Source organism: Engystomops pustulosus, chromosome 6, assembly GCF_040894005.1.
Source record: "Engystomops pustulosus chromosome 6, aEngPut4.maternal, whole genome shotgun sequence".
Taxonomy (NCBI): domain Eukaryota; kingdom Metazoa; phylum Chordata; class Amphibia; order Anura; family Leptodactylidae; genus Engystomops; species Engystomops pustulosus.
The window spans coordinates 179267667-179292195 of record NC_092416.1 but is presented as its reverse complement, the minus strand read 5'-3'; the positions used below and the strand labels follow the sequence as shown (position 1 = coordinate 179292195).

General features: G+C 41.0%; 12 non-coding genes across 12 annotated transcripts; 6 read left to right on the top strand and 6 right to left on the bottom strand.

Moving 5' to 3' along the window:
* Positions 1-2078: 2078 nt before the first annotated feature.
* On the bottom strand, positions 2079-2185 carry LOC140066561 (U6 spliceosomal RNA). The gene has a single exon (XR_011848402.1). It is a non-coding gene; the product is annotated as a U6 spliceosomal RNA (small nuclear RNA).
* Positions 2186-3082: 897 nt separating this feature from the next.
* On the top strand, positions 3083-3189 carry LOC140066447 (U6 spliceosomal RNA). Its single transcript, XR_011848290.1, has one exon. It is a non-coding gene; the product is annotated as a U6 spliceosomal RNA (small nuclear RNA).
* Positions 3190-6083: 2894 nt separating this feature from the next.
* LOC140066513 (U6 spliceosomal RNA) lies at positions 6084-6190 on the bottom strand. Its single transcript, XR_011848354.1, has one exon. It is a non-coding gene; the product is annotated as a U6 spliceosomal RNA (small nuclear RNA).
* An 897-nt stretch (positions 6191-7087) lies between these two features.
* On the top strand, positions 7088-7194 carry LOC140066446 (U6 spliceosomal RNA). Its single transcript, XR_011848289.1, has one exon. It is a non-coding gene; the product is annotated as a U6 spliceosomal RNA (small nuclear RNA).
* Positions 7195-10087: 2893 nt separating this feature from the next.
* On the bottom strand, positions 10088-10194 carry LOC140066512 (U6 spliceosomal RNA). The gene has a single exon (XR_011848353.1). It is a non-coding gene; the product is annotated as a U6 spliceosomal RNA (small nuclear RNA).
* Positions 10195-11091: 897 nt separating this feature from the next.
* LOC140066445 (U6 spliceosomal RNA) lies at positions 11092-11198 on the top strand. The gene has a single exon (XR_011848288.1). It is a non-coding gene; the product is annotated as a U6 spliceosomal RNA (small nuclear RNA).
* A 2894-nt stretch (positions 11199-14092) lies between these two features.
* Positions 14093-14199, bottom strand: LOC140066511 (U6 spliceosomal RNA). Its single transcript, XR_011848352.1, has one exon. It is a non-coding gene; the product is annotated as a U6 spliceosomal RNA (small nuclear RNA).
* Positions 14200-15096: 897 nt separating this feature from the next.
* On the top strand, positions 15097-15203 carry LOC140066444 (U6 spliceosomal RNA). Its single transcript, XR_011848287.1, has one exon. It is a non-coding gene; the product is annotated as a U6 spliceosomal RNA (small nuclear RNA).
* Positions 15204-18097: 2894 nt separating this feature from the next.
* On the bottom strand, positions 18098-18204 carry LOC140066510 (U6 spliceosomal RNA). The gene has a single exon (XR_011848351.1). It is a non-coding gene; the product is annotated as a U6 spliceosomal RNA (small nuclear RNA).
* Positions 18205-19101: 897 nt separating this feature from the next.
* Positions 19102-19208, top strand: LOC140066564 (U6 spliceosomal RNA). Its single transcript, XR_011848405.1, has one exon. It is a non-coding gene; the product is annotated as a U6 spliceosomal RNA (small nuclear RNA).
* Positions 19209-22102: 2894 nt separating this feature from the next.
* Positions 22103-22209, bottom strand: LOC140066509 (U6 spliceosomal RNA). Its single transcript, XR_011848350.1, has one exon. It is a non-coding gene; the product is annotated as a U6 spliceosomal RNA (small nuclear RNA).
* Positions 22210-23106: 897 nt separating this feature from the next.
* Positions 23107-23213, top strand: LOC140066443 (U6 spliceosomal RNA). Its single transcript, XR_011848286.1, has one exon. It is a non-coding gene; the product is annotated as a U6 spliceosomal RNA (small nuclear RNA).
* The last annotated feature ends 1316 nt before the right edge of the window (positions 23214-24529 follow it).

Below are 24529 nucleotides of genomic sequence, written 5' to 3'. Positions count from 1 at the left end.
CCACATGCCGGCCTCACAGGCTGAGCCCTCTCCATAGCCAGTAAGTCTTTGTTGCATATTGCAGCAAAGACTTATCGGTAACACCCACGGTCGGTGCTGGCAAAGCTTCGGGCGGCTTCAAAAAAATGGCAGCAAATGGGAGCCGCCATCTTGCCGAGGATTGTTTCTCCCCATGACGTCATCGAGGAGCGGCGATCTGTCGCCATGCTGAGTCTGTCTTGTTTTAACCCTTTCATTACAATGTGCCCTCAGCACATAGTAATGAATGAGGAGGAAAATCCCGATATACTGCCATACTGTAGTATGGCAGAACATGATGGGATAGATCAGACAACCTCTTGTTAAAGTACCCTAGGGAGTCTGAAAAAAAAAGTAAAAAAAAAAAAATGATAATAAAAAAACCTAAAAGTTCTAATCACCCCCCTTTCCCTAGAGCTGATATAAATAATCAGTAAAAATCATAAATACATTAGGTATTGCTGTGTCAGAAAATGCCCGATCTATCAAAATAAAATAACGGGTTCTCACTGCGTTTAACCCCATAACAAAAAATTGCGGCCAGAGTCGAAAATGGCACTTTTTTGCCATTTCAAAAAATATTAAAAATTCTTTAAAAAGTGATCAAAAGGCTGTCATGGTAGCATTGAAAATGTCATCAAAAGTCGCAAAAAAATGACACCACCCACAGGTCCATACACAGAAATATGAAAAAGTTATTAGCGCCAGATGCAAAAATACTTTTTTTTTTTTGTACAGGAGGTTTTAATTTTTGTAAATGTATGAAAACATTATAAAACCTATACAAATTTGTAATCCCTGTTATCGTACTGACCCAAAGAATAAAGTAGACATGTTATTTGGGGCGCACAGTGAAATCCGTAAAATCCAAGCCCACAAGAAAATGGTGTAAATGTGGGTTTTTATTTACCAATTTCACTGCATTTGGAATTTTTTTCCCGCTTCCCAGTACATGGCATGGAATATTCAATACCATTACTATGAAGTGTAATTTGTTATGCAGAAAACAAGCCGTCACGCAGGTCTTTACATGGAAAAATAAAAAAAGTTATAGATTTTTGAAGGTGAGGAGTGAAAAATAGAAATGAAAAAACAAAACAGGGCTAGGTCGTTATGGGGTTAATTATCCATCACCACACAAAAAATTATCTTAATCAGGATCAAAAAACTTTATGATCCCCAAGTGTGTACAAATAAAATGTGCAGGTCTTTTAGCAAAAAATAAGACCTCAAACTAAGGCTATATTCACACGAATGTATGGGGGGCGTATATACGGCCGACGTATATATGGGCGATATACGTCCCCCATACATCACAATGGGCTCACGGCACCCAACAGGCGGGCAGCGGCCATCTGAATGTAGCCTAAGAAAAAAATCCCTTTTGATTTGGTGTGGCTGTAAAGTGTATTGACCTAGAGAACTTTTTAAAATGTTATTTAGGTTTGATGATAATGGCGGAATATTTTTATTAAAAAACCACGTCAGATTTGCGCTCTTTCTTTAAATCCGCTGTTTTGGTGGGAAAACTGGCATTAACGTGGAAAAAGAGTGCAGAGAAAGGGTTAAAATATCAACAATGAATTTCCCATCAACAAATCTGTGGCGCAAACCTCACACAAACGCACCCCAAGACCTCACATTTAGGCGGATGAGTTTGAAATACAATTTTGGGGAAAAGCCAGGGGCAGATGTGGCGCGCAGTTTGTGTACATGATACAGGGTCGCTCACATGACATGTAAAAACTTACTTTCTGAGGTAAAATCATGAGGTAAATAATGTATTATTGTACAAAATGGTGTCTATCGCAAAACCGTAACGATTTATTACCTAAATAATGAAAAAACTGTATGAAGCACGGTGCCGACATGAGAAATTGGTGCAAAATATGTTACAGTCTCGCTCACATGACGTGTAAAAACCTACTTTCTGAGGTAAAATCTTGAGGTAAATAATGTATTATTGTACAAAATGGTGTCTATAGCAAAAACTTAGCGATTTATTACCTTAATAATGAAAAAAACTGTATGAAGGACGGCGCAGACACGAGAAATTGGTGCAAAATATGGAACGCTTCACGAATTTGCGTGTCATCCTTGCACAGGGGCCATGCTAATCTTCTCTGTATCGTTCCAATTTTAGTATATGTGCTGCCGAAGCGAGCACAGACCCCTGGCCTCCCCCATCAGTATATATAGTCCCCGGAGGGGGGGAGTTATACATTATGGAGAGATCTTCTTCAGGATTTACACCAGGAACCTATAATATATGACAACCCTCATTCTATAACGTTTCTATAGTTTCTTCATTTATTATCGGGCAACTTATAGGTAACGGGGATATGGGATATTCAACGCTGTGACACCAGAAGATGCAAATTTGCCAGTCCCAGAGGATCCTGGGAGAAGAGGCGGGTCAATTGAGGAAAAGTGGGAAGGACCTGATACCTGAAGGACCTGAAGGACCCCAGAACAGACACCTATGACTTATTCATACCCCAAACCCGAAAATGAAAGCCTCAGAAAAACCCTATGAGCTAATAGTAATAATAATACAAACCCCAGTACAGACCCCAAATCACATCTGAACAAATACATATCCTAGACCAGACCCTCTAAATAAACAGCAGAATATAGACCCCAAACTACAGATAACAAGACCCGTCAGAGTCTCAGAGTCCGAAATAACTGCAGCCCCCGGATGAGATAATACAGTATTCAGACCGGACCCTGGAAACCACAGACCCAACAAAGGGAAACAAGGGAATGTTTGGGGTTTCCCTTTGTTTTTACCTTTTTCCCGCCCTTTTTACAAGACAAAGACCGGTGCTCCCAGCATCCTCTGGGGCTATTTATCTATTTTGCATATTCTGTTTAATACGTTTGTGTCGTTTTATTTGCACTTTTATATTTTTTTAAGAAGGAAAACTCTAGACAGTTGTGGAGAATGAGAGTTATGATCCAATGAAGATGATGGGTGTAATGTATATAGAGTGACCTCTCCATAATGTATAACTCCCCCCCTCCGGGGACTATATATACTGATGGGGGAGGCCAGGGGTCTGTGCTCGCTTCGGCAGCACATATACTAAAATTGGAACGATACAGAGAAGATTAGCATGGCCCCTGCGCAAGGATGACACGCAAATTCGTGAAGCGTTCCATATTTTACAGCATTGATGAGGAAAAAGCTTTAATCCAAAGTCTATACGGACTGACTGGAGATGTACAAATGCTTAGGGTCTGTTCACATTGAGGATTGTGCTACAGATTTTCCATCACCCTCTTTGAAGTCTATAGGAGGCCATTGTGTCTGCCAGTTTCCACATGAAGTTACTCGCCCTATATCCCGAGCAGAATCAGCGAGGATTCCTCTCACAATATGGGGAATGCCAGACACATTGATAATTAATGCCAAGTGAATGCAGCCTTAACCCCTTCATGACCGCCGTAATGACTTTTACAAAGATGTATCAGAAGAAGATTGCAGGACATCGGGTTCTGCTGGTACCGGGCCGTGTTCTCACAGCCAAACCCTGCCACTAACACCTGGGATCAGGATCATTTCCCGGGTGTTTAACCCCATCACCCCCCTCCCTGCAGCAACGACCATGGCGTGCCAATGGTGTCGCGCAGCAGTCGCGCAGAAGGACCCTAGGATTTCCTATAGGATAGCTGTCTTGATGGGTGTCTGTTAAAGATAATATTAAGCAGCATAGTACATTATATAAGAGTTCAGTCAGTGCCCTCTCACAAAGCAAATAAAAAAACCCACAAAAAACGCCCACCCCCCCCAAAAAAACAAAAAACAAAAAGTAAAACCACACACATTTTGTACCTCCAAATTTGTACCAACCCAGACTACAAACCTACAATAGTTTTGATCCCGTATGGCAAAAAACGGGGAAAAAAAAGATGCCCAAATTTACATTTTTAACTCTTTACCGACATGTGACGGAATAGTATGTCACATGCCGTAATAGTATGCCACATGCCGGCCTCACAGGCTGAGCCCTCTCCATAGCCAGTAAGTCTTTGTTGCATATTGCAGCAAAGACTTATCGGTAACACCCACGGTCGGTGCTGGCAAAGCTTCGGGCGGCTTCAAAAAAATGGCAGCAAATGGGAGCCGCCATCTTGCCGAGGATTGTTTCTCCCCATGACGTCATCGAGGAGCGGCGATCTGTCGCCATGCTGAGTCTGTCTTGTTTTAACCCTTTCATTACAATGTGCCCTCAGCACATAGTAATGAATGAGGAGGAAAATCCCGATATACTGCCATACTGTAGTATGGCAGAACATGATGGGATAGATCAGACAACCTCTTGTTAAAGTACCCTAGGGAGTCTGAAAAAAAAAGTAAAAAAAAAAAAATGATAATAAAAAAACCTAAAAGTTCTAATCACCCCCCTTTCCCTAGAGCTGATATAAATAATCAGTAAAAATCATAAATACATTAGGTATTGCTGTGTCAGAAAATGCCCGATCTATCAAAATAAAATAACGGGTTCTCACTGCGTTTAACCCCATAACAAAAAATTGCGGCCAGAGTCGAAAATGGCACTTTTTTGCCATTTCAAAAAATATTAAAAATTCTTTAAAAAGTGATCAAAAGGCTGTCATGGTAGCATTGAAAATGTCATCAAAAGTCGCAAAAAAATGACACCACCCACAGGTCCATACACAGAAATATGAAAAAGTTATTAGCGCCAGATGCAAAAATACTTTTTTTTTTTTGTACAGGAGGTTTTAATTTTTGTAAATGTATGAAAACATTATAAAACCTATACAAATTTGTAATCCCTGTTATCGTACGGACCCAAAGAATAAAGTAGACATGTTATTTGGGGCGCACAGTGAAATCCGTAAAATCCAAGCCCACAAGAAAATGGTGTAAATGTGGGTTTTTATTTACCAATTTCACTGCATTTGGAATTTTTTTCCCGCTTCCCAGTACATGGCATGGAATATTCAATACCATTACTATGAAGTGTAATTTGTTATGCAGAAAACAAGCCGTCACGCAGGTCTTTACATGGAAAAATAAAAAAAGTTATAGATTTTTGAAGGTGAGGAGTGAAAAATAGAAATGAAAAAACAAAACAGGGCTAGGTCGTTATGGGGTTAATTATCCATCACCACACAAAAAATTATCTTAATCAGGATCAAAAAACTTTATGATCCCCAAGTGTGTACAAATAAAATGTGCAGGTCTTTTAGCAAAAAATAAGACCTCAAACTAAGGCTATATTCACACGAATGTATGGGGGGCGTATATACGGCCGACGTATATATGGGCGATATACGTCCCCCATACATCACAATGGGCTCACGGCACCCAACAGGCGGGCAGCGGCCATCTGAATGTAGCCTAAGAAAAAAATCCCTTTTGATTTGGTGTGGCTGTAAAGTGTATTGACCTAGAGAACTTTTTAAAATGTTATTTAGGTTTGATGATAATGGCGGAATATTTTTATTAAAAAACCACGTCAGATTTGCGCTCTTTCTTTAAATCCGCTGTTTTGGTGGGAAAACTGGCATTAACGTGGAAAAAGAGTGCAGAGAAAGGGTTAAAATATCAACAATGAATTTCCCATCAACAAATCTGTGGCGCAAACCTCACACAAACGCACCCCAAGACCTCACATTTAGGCGGATGAGTTTGAAATACAATTTTGGGGAAAAGCCAGGGGCAGATGTGGCGCGCAGTTTGTGTACATGATACAGGGTCGCTCACATGACATGTAAAAACTTACTTTCTGAGGTAAAATCATGAGGTAAATAATGTATTATTGTACAAAATGGTGTCTATCGCAAAACCGTAACGATTTATTACCTAAATAATGAAAAAACTGTATGAAGCACGGTGCCGACATGAGAAATTGGTGCAAAATATGTTACAGTCTCGCTCACATGATGTGTAAAAACCTACTTTCTGAGGTAAAATCTTGAGGTAAATAATGTATTATTGTACAAAATGGTGTCTATAGCAAAAACTTAGCGATTTATTACCTTAATAATGAAAAAAACTGTATGAAGGACGGCGCAGACACGAGAAATTGGTGCAAAATATGGAACGCTTCACGAATTTGCGTGTCATCCTTGCGCAGGGGCCATGCTAATCTTCTCTGTATCGTTCCAATTTTAGTATATGTGCTGCCGAAGCGAGCACAGACCCCTGGCCTCCCCCATCAGTATATATAGTCCCCGGAGGGGGGGAGTTATACATTATGGAGAGATCTTCTTCAGGATTTACACCAGGAACCTATAATATATGACAACCCTCATTCTATAACGTTTCTATAGTTTCTTCATTTATTATCGGGCAACTTATAGGTAACGGGGATATGGGATATTCAACGCTGTGACACCAGAAGATGCAAATTTGCCAGTCCCAGAGGATCCTGGGAGAAGAGGCGGGTCAATTGAGGAAAAGTGGGAAGGACCTGATACCTGAAGGACCTGAAGGACCCCAGAACAGACACCTATGACTTATTCATACCCCAAACCCGAAAATGAAAGCCTCAGAAAAACCCTATGAGCTAGTAGTAATAATAATACAAACCCCAGTACAGACCCCAAATCACATCTGAACAAATACATATCCTAGACCAGACCCTCTAAATAAACAGCAGAATATAGACCCCAAACTACAGATAACAAGACCCGTCAGAGTCTCAGAGTCCGAAATAACTGCAGCCCCCGGATGAGATAACACAGTATTCAGACCGGACCCTGGAAACCACAGACCCAACAAAGGGAAACAAGGGAATGTTTGGGGTTTCCCTTTGTTTTTACCTTTTTCCCGCCCTTTTTACAAGACAAAGACCGGTGCTCCCAGCATCCTCTGGGGCTATTTATCTATTTTGCATATTTTGTTTAATACGTTTGTGTCGTTTTATTTGCACTTTTATATTTTTTTAAGAAGGAAAACTCTAGACAGTTGTGGAGAATGAGAGTTATGATCCAATGAAGATGATGGGTGTAATGTATATAGAGTGACCTCTCCATAATGTATAACTCCCCCCCTCCGGGGACTATATATACTGATGGGGGAGGCCAGGGGTCTGTGCTCGCTTCGGCAGCACATATACTAAAATTGGAACGATACAGAGAAGATTAGCATGGCCCCTGCGCAAGGATGACACGCAAATTCGTGAAGCGTTCCATATTTTACAGCATTGATGAGGAAAAAGCTTTAATCCAAAGTCTATACGGACTGACTGGAGATGTACAAATGCTTAGGGTCTGTTCACATTGAGGATTGTGCTACAGATTTTCCATCACCCTCTTTGAAGTCTATAGGAGGCCATTGTGTCTGCCAGTTTCCACATGAAGTTACTCGCCCTATATCCCGAGCAGAATCAGCGAGGATTCCTCTCACAATATGGGGAATGCCAGACACATTGATAATTAATGCCAAGTGAATGCAGCCTTAACCCCTTCATGACCGCCGTAATGACTTTTACAAAGATGTATCAGAAGAAGATTGCAGGACATCGGGTTCTGCTGGTACCGGGCCGTGTTCTCACAGCCAAACCCTGCCACTAACACCTGGGATCAGGATCATTTCCCGGGTGTTTAACCCCATCACCCCCCTCCCTGCAGCAACGACCATGGCGTGCCAATGGTGTCGCGCAGCAGTCGCGCAGAAGGACCCTAGGATTTCCTATAGGATAGCTGTCTTGATGGGTGTCTGTTAAAGATAATATTAAGCAGCATAGTACATTATATAAGAGTTCAGTCAGTGCCCTCTCACAAAGCAAATAAAAAAACCCACAAAAAACGCCCACCCCCCCCAAAAAAACAAAAAACAAAAAGTACAACCACACACATTTTGTACCTCCAAATTTGTACCAACCCAGACTACAAACCTACAATAGTTTTGATCCCGTATGGCAAAAAACGGGGAAAAAAAAGATGCCCAAATTTACATTTTTAACTCTTTACCGACATGTGACGGAATAGTATGTCACATGCCGTAATAGTATGCCACATGCCGGCCTCACAGGCTGAGCCCTCTCCATAGCCAGTAAGTCTTTGTTGCATATTGCAGCAAAGACTTATCGGTAACACCCACGGTCGGTGCTGGCAAAGCTTCGGGCGGCTTCAAAAAAATGGCAGCAAATGGGAGCCGCCATCTTGCCGAGGATTGTTTCTCCCCATGACGTCATCGAGGAGCGGCGATCTGTCGCCATGCTGAGTCTGTCTTGTTTTAACCCTTTCATTACAATGTGCCCTCAGCACATAGTAATGAATGAGGAGGAAAATCCCGATATACTGCCATACTGTAGTATGGCAGAACATGATGGGATAGATCAGACAACCTCTTGTTAAAGTACCCTAGGGAGTCTGAAAAAAAAAGTAAAAAAAAAAAAATGATAATAAAAAAACCTAAAAGTTCTAATCACCCCCCTTTCCCTAGAGCTGATATAAATAATCAGTAAAAATCATAAATACATTAGGTATTGCTGTGTCAGAAAATGCCCGATCTATCAAAATAAAATAACGGGTTCTCACTGCGTTTAACCCCATAACAAAAAATTGCGGCCAGAGTCGAAAATGGCACTTTTTTGCCATTTCAAAAAATATTAAAAATTCTTTAAAAAGTGATCAAAAGGCTGTCATGGTAGCATTGAAAATGTCATCAAAAGTCGCAAAAAAATGACACCACCCACAGGTCCATACACAGAAATATGAAAAAGTTATTAGCGCCAGATGCAAAAATACTTTTTTTTTTTGTACAGGAGGTTTTAATTTTTGTAAATGTATGAAAACATTATAAAACCTATACAAATTTGTAATCCCTGTTATCGTACTGACCCAAAGAATAAAGTAGACATGTTATTTGGGGCGCACAGTGAAATCCGTAAAATCCAAGCCCACAAGAAAATGGTGTAAATGTGGGTTTTTATTTACCAATTTCACTGCATTTGGAATTTTTTTCCCGCTTCCCAGTACATGGCATGGAATATTCAATACCATTACTATGAAGTGTAATTTGTTATGCAGAAAACAAGCCGTCACGCAGGTCTTTACATGGAAAAATAAAAAAAGTTATAGATTTTTGAAGGTGAGGAGTGAAAAATAGAAATGAAAAAACAAAACAGGGCTAGGTCGTTATGGGGTTAATTATCCATCACCACACAAAAAATTATCTTAATCAGGATCAAAAAACTTTATGATCCCCAAGTGTGTACAAATAAAATGTGCAGGTCTTTTAGCAAAAAATAAGACCTCAAACTAAGGCTATATTCACATGAATGTATGGGGGGCGTATATACGGCCGACGTATATATGGGCGATATACGTCCCCCATACATCACAATGGGCTCACGGCACCCAACAGGCGGGCAGCGGCCATCTGAATGTAGCCTAAGAAAAAAATCCCTTTTGATTTGGTGTGGCTGTAAAGTGTATTGACCTAGAGAACTTTTTAAAATGTTATTTAGGTTTGATGATAATGGCGGAATATTTTTATTAAAAAACCACGTCAGATTTGCGCTCTTTCTTTAAATCCGCTGTTTTGGTGGGAAAACTGGCATTAACGTGGAAAAAGAGTGCAGAGAAAGGGTTAAAATATCAACAATGAATTTCCCATCAACAAATCTGTGGCGCAAACCTCACACAAACGCACCCCAAGACCTCACATTTAGGCGGATGAGTTTGAAATACAATTTTGGGGAAAAGCCAGGGGCAGATGTGGCGCGCAGTTTGTGTACATGATACAGGGTCGCTCACATGACATGTAAAAACTTACTTTCTGAGGTAAAATCATGAGGTAAATAATGTATTATTGTACAAAATGGTGTCTATCGCAAAACCGTAACGATTTATTACCTAAATAATGAAAAAACTGTATGAAGCACGGTGCCGACATGAGAAATTGGTGCAAAATATGTTACAGTCTCGCTCACATGATGTGTAAAAACCTACTTTCTGAGGTAAAATCTTGAGGTAAATAATGTATTATTGTACAAAATGGTGTCTATAGCAAAAACTTAGCGATTTATTACCTTAATAATGAAAAAAACTGTATGAAGGACGGCGCAGACACGAGAAATTGGTGCAAAATATGGAACGCTTCACGAATTTGCGTGTCATCCTTGCGCAGGGGCCATGCTAATCTTCTCTGTATCGTTCCAATTTTAGTATATGTGCTGCCGAAGCGAGCACAGACCCCTGGCCTCCCCCATCAGTATATATAGTCCCCGGAGGGGGGGAGTTATACATTATGGAGAGATCTTCTTCAGGATTTACACCAGGAACCTATAATATATGACAACCCTCATTCTATAACGTTTCTATAGTTTCTTCATTTATTATCGGGCAACTTATAGGTAACGGGGATATGGGATATTCAACGCTGTGACACCAGAAGATGCAAATTTGCCAGTCCCAGAGGATCCTGGGAGAAGAGGCGGGTCAATTGAGGAAAAGTGGGAAGGACCTGATACCTGAAGGACCTGAAGGACCCCAGAACAGACACCTATGACTTATTCATACCCCAAACCCGAAAATGAAAGCCTCAGAAAAACCCTATGAGCTAGTAGTAATAATAATACAAACCCCAGTACAGACCCCAAATCACATCTGAACAAATACATATCCTAGACCAGACCCTCTAAATAAACAGCAGAATATAGACCCCAAACTACAGATAACAAGACCCGTCAGAGTCTCAGAGTCCGAAATAACTGCAGCCCCCGGATGAGATAATACAGTATTCAGACCGGACCCTGGAAACCACAGACCCAACAAAGGGAAACAAGGGAATGTTTGGGGTTTCCCTTTGTTTTTACCTTTTTCCCGCCCTTTTTACAAGACAAAGACCGGTGCTCCCAGCATCCTCTGGGGCTATTTATCTATTTTGCATATTCTGTTTAATACGTTTGTGTCGTTTTATTTGCACTTTTATATTTTTTTAAGAAGGAAAACTCTAGACAGTTGTGGAGAATGAGAGTTATGATTCAATGAAGATGATGGGTGTAATGTATATAGAGTGACCTCTCCATAATGTATAACTCCCCCCCTCCGGGGACTATATATACTGATGGGGGAGGCCAGGGGTCTGTGCTCGCTTCGGCAGCACATATACTAAAATTGGAACGATACAGAGAAGATTAGCATGGCCCCTGCGCAAGGATGACACGCAAATTCGTGAAGCGTTCCATATTTTACAGCATTGATGAGGAAAAAGCTTTAATCCAAAGTCTATACGGACTGACTGGAGATGTACAAATGCTTAGGGTCTGTTCACATTGAGGATTGTGCTACAGATTTTCCATCACCCTCTTTGAAGTCTATAGGAGGCCATTGTGTCTGCCAGTTTCCACATGAAGTTACTCGCCCTATATCCCGAGCAGAATCAGCGAGGATTCCTCTCACAATATGGGGAATGCCAGACACATTGATAATTAATGCCAAGTGAATGCAGCCTTAACCCCTTCATGACCGCCGTAATGACTTTTACAAAGATGTATCAGAAGAAGATTGCAGGACATCGGGTTCTGCTGGTACCGGGCCGTGTTCTCACAGCCAAACCATGCCACTAACACCTGGGATCAGGATCATTTCCCGGGTGTTTAACCCCATCACCCCCCTCCCTGCAGCAACGACCATGGCGTGCCAATGGTGTCGCGCAGCAGTCGCGCAGAAGGACCCTAGGATTTCCTATAGGATAGCTGTCTTGATGGGTGTCTGTTAAAGATAATATTAAGCAGCATAGTACATTATATAAGAGTTCAGTCAGTGCCCTCTCACAAAGCAAATAAAAAAACCCACAAAAAACGCCCACCCCCCCCAAAAAAACAAAAAACAAAAAGTAAAACCACACACATTTTGTACCTCCAAATTTGTACCAACCCAGACTACAAACCTACAATAGTTTTGATCCCGTATGGCAAAAAACGGGGAAAAAAAAGATGCCCAAATTTACATTTTTAACTCTTTACCGACATGTGACGGAATAGTATGTCACATGCCGTAATAGTATGCCACATGCCGGCCTCACAGGCTGAGCCCTCTCCATAGCCAGTAAGTCTTTGTTGCATATTGCAGCAAAGACTTATCGGTAACACCCACGGTCGGTGCTGGCAAAGCTTCGGGCGGCTTCAAAAAAATGGCAGCAAATGGGAGCCGCCATCTTGCCGAGGATTGTTTCTCCCCATGACGTCATCGAGGAGCGGCGATCTGTCGCCATGCTGAGTCTGTCTTGTTTTAACCCTTTCATTACAATGTGCCCTCAGCACATAGTAATGAATGAGGAGGAAAATCCCGATATACTGCCATACTGTACTATGGCAGAACATGATGGGATAGATCAGACAACCTCTTGTTAAAGTACCCTAGGGAGTCTGAAAAAAAAAGTAAAAAAAAAAAAATGATAATAAAAAAACCTAAAAGTTCTAATCACCCCCCTTTCCCTAGAGCTGATATAAATAATCAGTAAAAATCATAAATACATTAGGTATTGCTGTGTCAGAAAATGCCCGATCTATCAAAATAAAATAACGGGTTCTCACTGCGTTTAACCCCATAACAAAAAATTGCGGCCAGAGTCGAAAATGGCACTTTTTTGCCATTTCAAAAAATATTAAAAATTCTTTAAAAAGTGATCAAAAGGCTGTCATGGTAGCATTGAAAATGTCATCAAAAGTCGCAAAAAAATGACACCACCCACAGGTCCATACACAGAAATATGAAAAAGTTATTAGCGCCAGATGCAAAAATACTTTTTTTTTTTTGTACAGGAGGTTTTAATTTTTGTAAATGTATGAAAACATTATAAAACCTATACAAATTTGTAATCCCTGTTATCGTACTGACCCAAAGAATAAAGTAGACATGTTATTTGGGGCGCACAGTGAAATCCGTAAAATCCAAGCCCACAAGAAAATGGTGTAAATGTGGGTTTTTATTTACCAATTTCACTGCATTTGGAATTTTTTTCCCGCTTCCCAGTACATGGCATGGAATATTCAATACCATTACTATGAAGTGTAATTTGTTATGCAGAAAACAAGCCGTCACGCAGGTCTTTACATGGAAAAATAAAAAAAGTTATAGATTTTTGAAGGTGAGGAGTGAAAAATAGAAATGAAAAAACAAAACAGGGCTAGGTCGTTATGGGGTTAATTATCCATCACCACACAAAAAATTATCTTAATCAGGATCAAAAAACTTTATGATCCCCAAGTGTGTACAAATAAAATGTGCAGGTCTTTTAGCAAAAAATAAGACCTCAAACTAAGGCTATATTCACACGAATGTATGGGGGGCGTATATACGGCCGACGTATATATGGGCGATATACGTCCCCCATACATCACAATGGGCTCACGGCACCCAACAGGCGGGCAGCGGCCATCTGAATGTAGCCTAAGAAAAAAATCCCTTTTGATTTGGTGTGGCTGTAAAGTGTATTGACCTAGAGAACTTTTTAAAATGTTATTTAGGTTTGATGATAATGGCGGAATATTTTTATTAAAAAACCACGTCAGATTTGCGCTCTTTCTTTAAATCCGCTGTTTTGGTGGGAAAACTGGCATTAACGTGGAAAAAGAGTGCAGAGAAAGGGTTAAAATATCAACAATGAATTTCCCATCAACAAATCTGTGGCGCAAACCTCACACAAACGCACCCCAAGACCTCACATTTAGGCGGATGAGTTTGAAATACAATTTTGGGGAAAAGCCAGGGGCAGATGTGGCGCGCAGTTTGTGTACATGATACAGGGTCGCTCACATGACATGTAAAAACTTACTTTCTGAGGTAAAATCATGAGGTAAATAATGTATTATTGTACAAAATGGTGTCTATCGCAAAACCGTAACGATTTATTACCTAAATAATGAAAAAACTGTATGAAGCACGGTGCCGACATGAGAAATTGGTGCAAAATATGTTACAGTCTCGCTCACATGATGTGTAAAAACCTACTTTCTGAGGTAAAATCTTGAGGTAAATAATGTATTATTGTACAAAATGGTGTCTATAGCAAAAACTTAGCGATTTATTACCTTAATAATGAAAAAAACTGTATGAAGGACGGCGCAGACACGAGAAATTGGTGCAAAATATGGAACGCTTCACGAATTTGCGTGTCATCCTTGCGCAGGGGCCATGCTAATCTTCTCTGTATCGTTCCAATTTTAGTATATGTGCTGCCGAAGCGAGCACGGACCCCTGGCCTCCCCCATCAGTATATATAGTCCCCGGAGGGGGGGAGTTATACATTATGGAGAGATCTTCTTCAGGATTTACACCAGGAACCTATAATATATGACAACCCTCATTCTATAACGTTTCTATAGTTTCTTCATTTATTATCGGGCAACTTATAGGTAACGGGGATATGGGATATTCAACGCTGTGACACCAGAAGATGCAAATTTGCCAGTCCCAGAGGATCCTGGGAGAAGAGGCGGGTCAACTGAGGAAAAGTGGGAAGGACCTGATACCTGAAGGACCTGAAGGACCCCAGAACAGACACCTATGACTTATTCATACCCCAAACCCGAAAATGAAAGCCTCAGAAAAACCCTATGAGCTAGTAGTAATAATAATACAAACCCCAGTACAGACCCCAAATCACATCTGAACAAATACATATCCTAGACCAGACCCTCTAAATAAACAGCAGAATATAGACCCCAAACTACAGATAACAAGACCCGTCAGAGTCTCAGAGTCCGAAATAACTGCAGCCCCCGGATGAGATAATACAGTATTCAGACCGGACCCTGGAAACCACAGACCCAACAAAGGGAAACAAGGGAATGTTTGGGGTTTCCCTTTGTTTTTACCTTTTTCCCGCCCTTTTTACAAGACAAAGACCGATGCTCCCAGCATCCTCTGGGGCTATTTATCTATTTTGCATATTCTGTTTAATACGTTTGTGTCGTTTTATTTGCACTTTTATATTTTTTTAAGAAGGAAAACTCTAGACAGTTGTGGAGAATGAGAGTTATGATCCAATGAAGATGATGGGTGTAATGTATATAGAGTGACCTCTCCATAATGTATAACTCCCCCCCTCCGGGGACTATATATACTGATGGGGGAGGCCAGGGGTCTGTGCTCGCTTCGGCAGCACATATACTAAAATTGGAACGATACAGAGAAGATTAGCATGGCCCCTGCGCAAGGATGACACGCAAATTCGTGAAGCGTTCCATATTTTACAGCATTGATGAGGAAAAAGCTTTAATCCAAAGTCCATACGGACTGACTGGAGATGTACAAATGCTTAGGGTCTGTTCACATTGAGGATTGTGCTACAGATTTTCCATCACCCTCTTTGAAGTCTATAGGAGGCCATTGTGTCTGCCAGTTTCCACATGAAGTTACTCGCCCTATATCCCGAGCAGAATCAGCGAGGATTCCTCTCACAATATGGGGAATGCCAGACACATTGATAATTAATGCCAAGTGAATGCAGCCTTAACCCCTTCATGACCGCCGTAATGACTTTTACAAAGATGTATCAGAAGAAGATTGCAGGACATCGGGTTCTGCTGGTACCGGGCCGTGTTCTCACAGCCAAACCCTGCCACTAACACCTGGGATCAGGATCATTTCCCGGGTGTTTAACCCCATCACCCCCCTCCCTGCAGCAACGACCATGGCGTGCCAATGGTGTCGCGCAGCAGTCGCGCAGAAGGACCCTAGGATTTCCTATAGGATAGCTGTCTTGATGGGTGTCTGTTAAAGATAATATTAAGCAGCATAGTACATTATATAAGAGTTCAGTCAGTGCCCTCTCACAAAGCAAATAAAAAAACCCACAAAAAACGCCCACCCCCCCCAAAAAAACAAAAAACAAAAAGTAAAACCACACACATTTTGTACCTCCAAATTTGTACCAACCCAGACTACAAACCTACAATAGTTTTGATCCCGTATGGCAAAAAACGGGGAAAAAAAAGATGCCCAAATTTACATTTTTAACTCTTTACCGACATGTGACGGAATAGTATGTCACATGCCGTAATAGTATGCCACATGCCGGCCTCACAGGCTGAGCCCTCTCCATAGCCAGTAAGTCTTTGTTGCATATTGCAACAAAGACTTATCGGTAACACCCACGGTCGGTGCTGGCAAAGCTTCGGGCGGCTTCAAAAAAATGGCAGCAAATGGGAGCCGCCATCTTGCCGAGGATTGTTTCTCCCCATGACGTCATCGAGGAGCGGCGATCTGTCGCCATGCTGAGTCTGTCTTGTTTTAACCCTTTCATTACAATGTGCCCTCAGCACATAGTAATGAATGAGGAGGAAAATCCCGATATACTGCCATACTGTAGTATGGCAGAACATGATGGGATAGATCAGACAACCTCTTGTTAAAGTACCCTAGGGAGTCTGAAAAAAAAAGTAAAAAAAAAAAAATGATAATAAAAAAACCTAAAAGTTCTAATCACCCCCCTTTCCCTAGAGCTGATATAAATAATCAGTAAAAATCATAAATACATTAGGTATTGCTGTGTCAGAAAATGCCCGATCTATCAAAATAAAATAACGGGTTCTCACTGCGTTTAACCCCATAACAAAAAATTGCGGCCAGAGTCGAAAATGGCACTTTTTTGCCATTTCAAAAAATATTAAAAATTCTTTAAAAAGTGATCAAAAGGCTGTCATGGTAGCATTGAAAATGTCATCAAAAGTCGCAAAAAAATGACACCACCCACAGGTCCATACACAGAAATATGAAAAAGTTATTAGCGCCAGATGCAAAAATACTTTTTTTTTTTTGTACAGGAGGTTTTAATTTTTGTAAATGTATGAAAACATTATAAAACCTATACAAATTTGTAATCCCTGTTATCGTACGGACCCAAAGAATAAAGTAGACATGTTATTTGGGGCGCACAGTGAAATCCGTAAAATCCAAGCCCACAAGAAAATGGTGTAAATGTGGGTTTTTATTTACCAATTTCACTGCATTTGGAATTTTTTTCCCGCTTCCCAGTACATGGCATGGAATATTCAATACCATTACTATGAAGTGTAATTTGTTATGCAGAAAACAAGCCGTCACGCAGGTCTTTACATGGAAAAATAAAAAAAGTTATAGATTTTTGAAGGTGAGGAGTGAAAAATAGAAATGAAAAAACAAAACAGGGCTAGGTCGTTATGGGGTTAATTATCCATCACCACACAAAAAATTATCTTAATCAGGATCAAAAAACTTTATGATCCCCAAGTGTGTACAAATAAAATGTGCAGGTCTTTTAGCAAAAAATAAGACCTCAAACTAAGGCTATATTCACACGAATGTATGGGGGGCGTATATACGGCCGACGTATATAAGGGCGATATACGTCCCCCATACATCACAATGGGCTCACGGCACCCAACAGGCGGGCAGCGGCCATCTGAATGTAGCCTAAGAAAAAAATCCCTTTTGATTTGGTGTGGCTGTAAAGTGTATTGACCTAGAGAACTTTTTAAAATGTTATTTAGGTTTGATGATAATGGCGGAATATTTTTATTAAAAAACCACGTCAGATTTGCGCTCTTTCTTTAAATCCGCTGTTTTGGTGGGAAAACTGGCATTAACGTGGAAAAAGAGTGCAGAGAAAGGGTTAAAATATCAACAATGAATTTCCCATCAACAAATCTGTGGCGCAAACCTCACACAAACGCACCCCAAGACCTCACATTTAGGCGGATGAGTTTGAAATACAATTTTGGGGAAAAGCCAGGGGCAGATGTGGCGCGCAGTTTGTGTACATGATACAGGGTCGCTCACATGACATGTAAAAACTTACTTTCTGAGGTAAAATCATGAGGTAAATAATGTATTATTGTACAAAATGGTGTCTATCGCAAAACCGTAACGATTTATTACCTAAATAATGAAAAAACTGTATGAAGCACGGTGCCGACATGAGAAATTGGTGCAAAATATGTTACAGTCTCGCTCACATGATGTGTAAAAACCTACTTTCTGAGGTAAAATCTTGAGGTAAATAATGTATTATTGTACAAAATGGTGTCTATAGCAAAAACTTAGCGATTTATTACCTTAATAATGAAAAAAACTGTATGAAGGATGGCGCAGACACGAGAAATTGGTGCAAAATATGGAACGCTTCACGAATTTGCGTGTCATCCTTGCGCAGGGGCCATGCTAATCTTCTCTGTATCGTTCCAATTTTAGTATATGTGCTGCCGAAGCGAGCACAGACCCCTGGCCTCCCCCATCAGTATATATAGTCCCCGGAGGGGGGGAGTTATACATTATGGAGAGATCTTCTTCAGGATTTACACCAGGAACCTATAATATATGACAACCCTCATTCTATAACGTTTCTATAGTTTCTTCATTTATTATCGGGCAACTTATAGGTAACGGGGATATGGGATATTCAACGCTGTGACACCAGAAGATGCAAATTTGCCAGTCCCAGAGGATCCTGGGAGAAGAGGCGGGTCAATTGAGGAAAAGTGGGAAGGACCTGATACCTGAAGGACCTGAAGGACCCCAGAACAGACACCTATGACTTATTCATACCCCAAACCCGAAAATGAAAGCCTCAGAAAAACCCTATGAGCTAGTAGTAATAATAATACAAACCCCAGTACAGACCCCAAATCACATCTGAACAAATACATATCCTAGACCAGACCCTCTAAATAAACAGCAGAATATAGACCCCAAACTACAGATAACAAGACCCGTCAGAGTCTCAGAGTCCGAAATAACTGCAGCCCCCGGATGAGATAACACAGTATTCAGACCGGACCCTGGAAACCACAGACCCAACAAAGGGAAACAAGGGAATGTTTGGGGTTTCCCTTTGTTTTTACCTTTTTCCCGCCCTTTTTACAAGACAAAGACCGGTGCTCCCAGCATCCTCTGGGGCTATTTATCTATTTTGCATATTCTGTTTAATACGTTTGTGTCGTTTTATTTGCACTTTTATATTTTTTTAAGAAGGAAAACTCTAGACAGTTGTGGAGAATGAGAGTTATGATCCAATAAAGATGATGGGTGTAATGTATATAGAGTGACCTCTCCATAATGTATAACTCCCCCCCTCCGGGGACTATATATACTGATGGGGGAGGCCAGGGGTCTGTGCTCGCTTCGGCAGCACATATACTAAAATTGGAACGCTACAGAGAAGATTAGCATGGCCCCTGCGCAAGGATGACACGCAAATTCGTGAAGCGTTCCATATTTTACAGCATTGATGAGGAAAAAGCTTTAATCCAAAGTCTATACGGACTGACTGGAGATGTACAAATGCTTAGGGTCTGTTCACATTGAGGATTGTGCTACAGATTTTCCATCACCCTCTTTGAAGTCTATAGGAGGCCATTGTGTCTGCCAGTTTCCACATGAAGTTACTCGCCCTATATCCCGAGCAGAATCAGCGAGGATTCCTCTCACAATATGGGGAATGCCAGACACATTGATAATTAATGCCAAGTGAATGCAGCCTTAACCCCTTCATGACCGCCGTAATGACTTTTACAAAGATGTATCAGAAGAAGATTGCAGGACATCGGGTTCTGCTGGTACCGGGCCGTGTTCTCACAGCCAAACCCTGCCACTAACACCTGGGATCAGGATCATTTCCCGGGTGTTTAACCCCATCACCCCCCTCCCTGCAGCAACGACCATGGCGTGCCAATGGTGTCGCGCAGCAGTCGCGCAGAAGGACCCTAGGATTTCCTATAGGATAGCTGTCTTGATGGGTGTCTGTTAAAGATAATATTAAGCAGCATAGTACATTATATAAGAGTTCAGTCAGTGCCCTCTCACAAAGCAAATAAAAAAACCCACAAAAAACGCCCACCCCCCCCCAAAAAAACAAAAAACAAAAAGTAAAACCACACACATTTTGTACCTCCAAATTTGTACCAACCCAGACTACAAACCTACAATAGTTTTGATCCCGTATGGCAAAAAACGGGGAAAAAAAAGATGCCCAAATTTACATTTTTAACTCTTTACCGACATGTGACGGAATAGTATGTCACATGCCGTAATAGTATGCCACATGCCGGCCTCACAGGCTGAGCCCTCTCCATAGCCAGTAAGTCTTTGTTGCATATTGCAGCAAAGACTTATCGGTAACACCCACGGTCGGTGCTGGCAAAGCTTCGGGCGGCTTCAAAAAAATGGCAGCAAATGGGAGCCGCCATCTTGCCGAGGATTGTTTCTCCCCATGACGTCATCGAGGAGCGGCGATCTGTCGCCATGCTGAGTCTGTCTTGTTTTAACCCTTTCATTACAATGTGCCCTCAGCACATAGTAATGAATGAGGAGGAAAATCCCGATATACTGCCATACTGTAGTATGGCAGAACATGATGGGATAGATCAGACAACCTCTTGTTAAAGTACCCTAGGGAGTCTGAAAAAAAAAGTAAAAAAAAAAAAATGATAATAAAAAAACCTAAAAGTTCTAATCACCCCCCTTTCCCTAGAGCTGATATAAATAATCAGTAAAAATCATAAATACATTAGGTATTGCTGTGTCAGAAAATGCCCGATCTATCAAAATAAAATAACGGGTTCTCACTGCGTTTAACCCCATAACAAAAAATTGCGGCCAGAGTCGAAAATGGCACTTTTTTGCCATTTCAAAAAATATTAAAAATTCTTTAAAAAGTGATCAAAAGGCTGTCATGGTAGCATTGAAAATGTCATCAAAAGTCGCAAAAAAATGACACCACCCACAGGTCCATACACAGAAATATGAAAAAGTTATTAGCGCCAGATGCAAAAATACTTTTTTTTTTTGTACAGGAGGTTTTAATTTTTGTAAATGTATGAAAACATTATAAAACCTATACAAATTTGTAATCCCTGTTATCGTACTGACCCAAAGAATAAAGTAGACATGTTATTTGGGGCGCACAGTGAAATCCGTAAAATCCAAGCCCACAAGAAAATGGTGTAAATGTGGGTTTTTATTTACCAATTTCACTGCATTTGGAATTTTTTTCCCGCTTCCCAGTACATGGCATGGAATATTCAATACCATTACTATGAAGTGTAATTTGTTATGCAGAAAACAAGCCGTCACGCAGGTCTTTACATGGAAAAATAAAAAAAGTTATAGATTTTTGAAGGTGAGGAGTGAAAAATAGAAATGAAAAAACAAAACAGGGCTAGGTCGTTATGGGGTTAATTATCCATCACCACACAAAAAATTATCTTAATCAGGATCAAAAAACTTTATGATCCCCAAGTGTGTACAAATAAAATGTGCAGGTCTTTTAGCAAAAAATAAGACCTCAAACTAAGGCTATATTCACACGAATGTATGGGGGGCGTATATACGGCCGACGTATATATGGGCGATATACGTCCCCCATACATCACAATGGGCTCACGGCACCCAACAGGCGGGCAGCGGCCATCTGAATGTAGCCTAAGAAAAAAATCCCTTTTGATTTGGTGTGGCTGTAAAGTGTATTGACCTAGAGAACTTTTTAAAATGTTATTTAGGTTTGATGATAATGGCGGAATATTTTTATTAAAAAACCACGTCAGATTTGCGCTCTTTCTTTAAATCCGCTGTTTTGGTGGGAAAACTGGCATTAACGTGGAAAAAGAGTGCAGAGAAAGGGTTAAAATATCAACAATGAATTTCCCATCAACAAATCTGTGGCGCAAACCTCACACAAACGCACCCCAAGACCTCACATTTAGGCGGATGAGTTTGAAATACAATTTTGGGGAAAAGCCAGGGGCAGATGTGGCGCGCAGTTTGTGTACATGATACAGGGTCGCTCACATGACATGTAAAAACTTACTTTCTGAGGTAAAATCATGAGGTAAATAATGTATTATTGTACAAAATGGTGTCTATCGCAAAACCGTAACGATTTATTACCTAAATAATGAAAAAACTGTATGAAGCACGGTGCCGACATGAGAAATTGGTGCAAAATATGTTACAGTCTCGCTCACATGATGTGTAAAAACCTACTTTCTGAGGTAAAATCTTGAGGTAAATAATGTATTATTGTACAAAATGGTGTCTATAGCAAAAACTTAGCGATTTATTACCTTAATAATGAAAAAAACTGTATGAAGGACGGCGCAGACACGAGAAATTGGTGCAAAATATGGAACGCTTCACGAATTTGCGTGTCATCCTTGCGCAGGGGCCATGCTAATCTTCTCTGTATCGTTCCAATTTTAGTATATGTGCTGCCGAAGCGAGCACAGACCCCTGGCCTCCCCCATCAGTATATATAGTCCCCGGAGGGGGGGAGTTATACATTATGGAGAGATCTTCTTCAGGATTTACACCAGGAACCTATAATATATGACAACCCTCATTCTATAACGTTTCTATAGTTTCTTCATTTATTATCGGGCAACTTATAGGTAACGGGGATATGGGATATTCAACGCTGTGACACCAGAAGATGCAAATTTGCCAGTCCCAGAGGATCCTGGGAGAAGAGGCGGGTCAATTGAGGAAAAGTGGGAAGGACCTGATACCTGAAGGACCTGAAGGACCCCAGAACAGACACCTATGACTTATTCATACCCCAAACCCGAAAATGAAAGCCTCAGAAAAACCCTATGAGCTAGTAGTAATAATAATACAAACCCCAGTACAGACCCCAAATCACATCTGAACAAATACATATCCTAGACCAGACCCTCTAAATAAACAGCAGAATATAGACCCCAAACTACAGATAACAAGACCCGTCAGAGTCTCAGAGTCCGAAATAACTGCAGCCCCCGGATGAGATAATACAGTATTCAGACCGGACCCTGGAAACCACAGACCCAACAAAGGGAAACAAGGGAATGTTTGGGGTTTCCCTTTGTTTTTACCTTTTTCCCGCCCTTTTTACAAGACAAAGACCGGTGCTCCCAGCATCCTCTGGGGCTATTTATCTATTTTGCATATTCTGTTTAATACGTTTGTGTCGTTTTATTTGCACTTTTATATTTTTTTAAGAAGGAAAACTCTAGACAGTTGTGGAGAATGAGAGTTATGATTCAATGAAGATGATGGGTGTAATGTATATAGAGTGACCTCTCCATAATGTATAACTCCCCCCCTCCGGGGACTATATATACTGATGGGGGAGGCCAGGGGTCTGTGCTCGCTTCGGCAGCACATATACTAAAATTGGAACGATACAGAGAAGATTAGCATGGCCCCTGCGCAAGGATGACACGCAAATTCGTGAAGCGTTCCATATTTTACAGCATTGATGAGGAAAAAGCTTTAATCCAAAGTCTATACGGACTGACTGGAGATGTACAAATGCTTAGGGTCTGTTCACATTGAGGATTGTGCTACAGATTTTCCATCACCCTCTTTGAAGTCTATAGGAGGCCATTGTGTCTGCCAGTTTCCACATGAAGTTACTCGCCCTATATCCCGAGCAGAATCAGCGAGGATTCCTCTCACAATATGGGGAATGCCAGACACATTGATAATTAATGCCAAGTGAATGCAGCCTTAACCCCTTCATGACCGCCGTAATGACTTTTACAAAGATGTATCAGAAGAAGATTGCAGGACATCGGGTTCTGCTGGTACCGGGCCGTGTTCTCACAGCCAAACCCTGCCACTAACACCTGGGATCAGGATCATTTCCCGGGTGTTTAACCCCATCACCCCCCTCCCTGCAGCAACGACCATGGCGTGCCAATGGTGTCGCGCAGCAGTCGCGCAGAAGGACCCTAGGATTTCCTATAGGATAGCTGTCTTGATGGGTGTCTGTTAAAGATAATATTAAGCAGCATAGTACATTATATAAGAGTTCAGTCAGTGCCCTCTCACAAAGCAAATAAAAAAACCCACAAAAAACGCCCACCCCCCCCAAAAAAACAAAAAACAAAAAGTAAAACCACACACATTTTGTACCTCCAAATTTGTACCAACCCAGACTACAAACCTACAATAGTTTTGATCCCGTATGGCAAAAAACGGGGAAAAAAAAGATGCCCAAATTTACATTTTTAACTCTTTACCGACATGTGACGGAATAGTATGTCACATGCCGTAATAGTATGCCACATGCCGGCCTCACAGGCTGAGCCCTCTCCATAGCCAGTAAGTCTTTGTTGCATATTGCAGCAAAGACTTATCGGTAACACCCACGGTCGGTGCTGGCAAAGCTTCGGGCGGCTTCAAAAAAATGGCAGCAAATGGGAGCCGCCATCTTGCCGAGGATTGTTTCTCCCCATGATGTCATCGAGGAGCGGCGATCTGTCGCCATGCTGAGTCTGTCTTGTTTTAACCCTTTCATTACAATGTGCCCTCAGCACATAGTAATGAATGAGGAGGAAAATCCCGATATACTGCCATACTGTAGTATGGCAGAACATGATGGGATAGATCAGACAACCTCTTGTTAAAGTACCCTAGGGAGTCTGAAAAAAAAAGTAAAAAAAAAAAAATGATAATAAAAAAACCTAAAAGTTCTAATCACCCCCCTTTCCCTAGAGCTGATATAAATAATCAGTAAAAATCATAAATACATTAGGTATTGCTGTGTCAGAAAATGCCCGAT